Raw genomic sequence first — 5271 nt, 5'->3', positions numbered from 1 at the left:
CTTTGTTTTGGTTATTTGTGACATTTTAGGACAATCTGCTATGGCATACTTGATCATTTGAACTGAAAAACAACTTGATGTGTTTTTAAGATGGCACCTGTGTTTTATATAACTGGAAAAGAGAGATTTCCAAATAAAAATTTAGAAAGTGCAAGCAGTGCACCAAAACGTAAACTGAAATATTTGTAACATGCTAGCAAAGTTACTCATTTTTTTTATGCTAAATTCCAAACTAAGTTTAAATATTAGCTTTATGTATATAATCAACTGCACTGCAGGCTGTAAGAAGGAGGCCTTATGTACATTTCCTTATAAAAACAATTCTGAATTGTTAAAATTAAAAGTCTGGTTTTGTCAACTTAGTTTACAGATTCTTCCAGCTGTACAGAGTCATGCAAATTTTCCTTGGGTCTTATGTCTTTATATAAGAGAAAAACTGTCTTGCTCTTGAGCCAACAGAGCTAAAAATAATTTAAGGACTAAATATGTAAAATCAGTTATTATTTCCATAATGTTTTAAGGGCTTACTATATGAAATCAGTAGCATCAATAACAGACTGTATAATTCTATAAACATTACTATTCATCTGATCAACTAACTTAAGCCAAGTAGCAATTTTATGCTTTTTCACATTGACCTCCTTAAAGTATCCGATAAAACGGAACCATTAACGAAAAAGAAAATAAGGTAAGACGTCTACCTATCCATTATATTTCACCGTGACGTATTTTATTTCTGAATTTTACTAATACTTACTTAATCTACCCTCTAAAACCCTATAAAACACATACCTCTAAACTTATAAAAAAATTTACAATTCTGTCTACACCAAATCAAAAAACTCCATTAAAACTGATATTAAATCATACATCCATATTTTTTGCAACTTCAGTCCTTAGAAAATGCAACAGGGAATGGGCCACCAATCAGTTATGATGATTCACACATTACATATACCTAGCTTCAGTATGTGCTGCACCAGTGTGTACTGAACAAAGGATGGACAAGGTAAAGCATCTGAAGGATGTGTTTTGCAAAGCCATAGTACAGTACAGCAGTTCAGGCAGTCCTCATTTAGTGACTGGAAACTCAGTCACTAAGTGATGCAGTTGCTAAGTGGAAAATCACATGGCTGTGACTGCTTTATAATTTTAGTTAAGCTTTCCTTCCTCCCACTCCCCTGCCTTTTGAAATGCTCACTCTCAGCACTAGGAAAATTACTAAATAGGGATTTAATGTTTCTATTCATATTCATTGAAGAGAAAGGGGCTACAAGAAGGTAAGCAGGCACACAATGGGGAATACACACTGAAAAGAATACAACAATAGACAACACTAGTACATTCCTTTCAATGTATATTCCTCATTGTGTGTCTACTTACTCTCTTGTAATCTCTATTTCCCCATTCTCTGCTCTGGGGGGGGGAGAAAAAAAAAGAAACAGATCATGTACAGGACAATATAGAACTGTAATGGTGACATGTGACTGAGGGATGCTGCAAAGATTGTAAAAACTCAGCTTGGTCACAGTTATCTTTTCAGCTCTGTCAACATTTCAAATGATTGCTGCACAAGGCGATTGGTAAGCAAAGCTTGCTTGTACATATTCAGTCATCAAAAAGATCAATCCTGGGGTAAAGCAACTCTAAAACACTTTTTGGAGATCAATTGCAAAGTGATTGTACGAAACATTCTACTGCAACTGAAGCATGAAAGGTTAAAAAAGCCATGTCCTTTGGAGAATTTGCAAGCTGCTTCAAAAACTATCTTGCAGTCAGCATAAATGTGTCTGCAATAATTTAGCTTCAATGGTGTCTGAATAAAAGTGGATGCACAGTTTTTACTTCTTTCATTTTGCACAGCCCTGTTGCTGCAATTACTAATATAGTAGTGCATAGCTATGTCTATTTTAACAAGAATACTTCAGGAAAACTCACAAGCTAAGCAAAATAGAGTTTCAATAGTGGAGAATCAATATACCTCATGATTGTTGGAGTTCTTGTTCTTTGAGCTTTCTTCTTGCAAACTTTTTTCCTCATTTATACACTTACGTTTCTTAGGCTAATAATGAAATAACTGCAAAAAGAAAAGGAAGCACAGAGAACACAAGAACCCAATAAAATAATTACATAGTGCTTAACATCAAGTACTTGAATAATTATTATTTTTATTGGGAGGATCTATAATGTCTGCCAGGTATCATCTGAACTTTGTAAAACAGTAGACTTTGGCAATAAATTCCATATATATTTTTGAGTGTGATTATTTTCCTATTTTAATATCAGCATTGGTAATCTTTCTTTCTGCTTGACCCAGGATATTCTTTTAAAATATTAAACTAACTCGTAAAAATTACATCTATTTAACACTGACACTATGCAATCATTAGAGTCCCATTAGCAGGATGTTATATAAAATTAGGAGCAATAATTATAAATGCTTTCCTTGTGGTGGAAAATTGAAAATGAAAAAAATGAACTCACAAATTATATTAAGCCATGATTTAAAAAAAAATATTTGGGTTTGTATGACATAGTGTGTCATAAAACATTTACAGACCACAATCCATAAGCAGTGAGAAAGTATTCAGTTTATCAAATGTCATTTAAATATACTACTATAATTACATGTTGTAATCAATAAAATACATTACTGGTCTTTTTTTAAATTAAATACTAAAGTTTAATTTCTCCATCTGAAAACCTGTGTCAATTTTTTTCTCTGAACTATCTTGATTCATGGTAAGCAGTAAAGAAATATATTCACCAATCTCTTCAAAACTCATCCTTGCTTAAAGGATGGCTTTAAAAAAGTCAAGAAATGAACTGTTTGATGAAGACCTGCATACAGTCAAATTATGTGAGGAAACATAGATGAAGCATGCTATGTATCAGAGTACTGTTTAATATGCTGCAGTTCTTGTGCTGATTGGTAACACTTTGTGATACACACCTAAGTTTTTGCTTTGAAATATTTGGGTCCAGCACTGGCAAAGTTTCTGTAACTATAAATACGTATATGAAGCCAGAATAGAGTCAACATCCTATACATCTGCCATATGATGTAAAAGTCTACATGAAAATTCCACCATTTTATGTACCTATTTCTTTTACTGATAAGCCTGCCCTATTAATTTTAACCACATCAGCTAGAAAAAGACTGTATGGAGCTTTTTGCCCTTAGCTATTCTGTATGCAACTGGATAATTTCCAGGTTAATTGAGGTTTTTGTTTTCCTCAGTAAGCTTTGGCGCAGATAGGGCAACCTAACCATCTATTTATAATAATAATAGTAAAATTGGAAGGGACCTTGAAGGTCATCTTGTCCAACCCCCTACTCAGGCAGGAAACCCTATACCATTTCGGACAAATGGCTGTCCAGTCTCTTCTTAAAAACTTCCATCTATTTAACTGTTAAGGCCCATTTTCACAATTGCAATAAAGATAAAAATATTCAAAACAGGATTCAAATGACAAAAGTAGCATGGTGCCATCATAATATATGCTCTGGTGCTTTCATACATTATGATGTGTGCATATTCGAAAGGGCAAGAGCTTGTACAATGGCATGCTGCTGTTTTTTTATACTAATTTTATTAGAAATTGCAATTTAAAAATGTCCAGTAAAACATGTTTTACTTCCATGGCATCTTTAAAACAGATACTATATAGAAAGGCAGACACACTTAAAATTAACTTTTGGATCCATTTCAGATTCTTTTAGCAACGATTGAGATGAGAAACATGGCTTAGCCACGCCCAAACTAGTCATCACTAGTCAAACGTCTGCATCTTAGTCTCTCTGTTGGTGAAATAAATAAAACATTTTTATATGTTTTATCAGATAGTGAATCAGCAACATTCAATAAAATGCAGTACCTGGTTAATAACCTAAAAATATGAATCTACAAATGAAACTATTAAATATCACCTCTGCAATGGCCTCCGATCTATCTGTATTCCATACAATATACGTAGTTAATATACTGCTCACAAAAATAAAGGGAACGCAAACTCCTTCAGTTCCAGGTTAAAATGTTCCCTTTATTTTTGTGAGCAGTATATATAGAGGAAGCACAGTTGCTTCCCCAACAACAGGAAAGTTCCCATACATTTTGAGAATTTAATTTCCCGTGAAAAACTTTTGATAGTCTGCAACCCTTAAGTACAAATATATTACATTTGCTGCAAACCAGTAGCGATATTGTAAGAAGGGACTGGAGGGGTTTCAAGCTTAAAAAAAATATATCCACGTGTCTGCTAAATTAAATTGCTGCAAAAATTAATCTAATTAGTGTTTCCACTCGGGTGGGTCACGAAGATTTTTATCCTGATTGTTCGAGTAGGGTAGGATATACTTTTGTCGAATCACAATAATATTATAGCAGCCCGTCTGGCAACAATTCATTATCAAGCAAGGTTCATTTCCACGCCCGCCTCGGAAAGAACGCTATAGAAGGAACCCGATTATGGAACAGAAATTGCAAATTGACGCTATCAACTGCATATAGAGAGAATCAATATAAAATGATTTACAGATGGCATTTAACACCGGCGAGATTGGCCAAAATGTATAAAAACATAGACCCGAAGTGTTGGAAATGTAAAATTAAAGAAGGAACATTTTATCACATGTGGCTGTGCCCCAAAGTAAAAAATTATTGGGAACGGATAAGAGATTGGATACAGGAGATAACTGAGATACAAATGGATTTCAAACCAGAAATATTTCTTTTGGGCATAATAAATTTAAAGATGGAAAAACAACTCCAACACATCATTATACACATATTGACTGCAGCTCGTATAGCATATGCGCAATGTTGGAAGAGTNGCGCAGAAATGAACAAACTTACGTTAGAATTAAAAGACAAGGAGACGTCAGAATTTTATGAAATTTGGAATAAATGTTATAATTGGCTAGAACAGAGAAAGAAAAAGACATAATTATTGATGTATATAAAATGTAAATAAGATGTAAAGAATATTTAAAATGTAAAGCACTGTTCTGTTAGAAGAAAAGATTTATGTTTTATGTAGTTTTTGGTGTATGGTGTATGGTGGAAAAAAAAAAAAAATTGAGTAAGAAGGAACCGGAAATCCGGAGTTTGAGAGTCGAGGACCAGAATCGGGCGCATCCCTTCTTTGCCACGTGACCACACGCTGCGCCGGGCACGCCGAAAGGCTCATTCCGGTCGCTTGGCGCATGCGCCGGTAGCGGGGGGGAAAAAAAAAAAAAGCCTCCTTCCGCTTGTTCGTTATCCCGGTATC

This window comes from Protobothrops mucrosquamatus, unplaced genomic scaffold (assembly GCF_001527695.2).
Source record: "Protobothrops mucrosquamatus isolate PMUCROS unplaced genomic scaffold, P.Mucros_1.0 scaffold_202, whole genome shotgun sequence".
Classification (NCBI taxonomy): Eukaryota; Metazoa; Chordata; class Lepidosauria; order Squamata; family Viperidae; genus Protobothrops; species Protobothrops mucrosquamatus.
Note: the sequence above shows the minus strand (reverse complement) of the source record.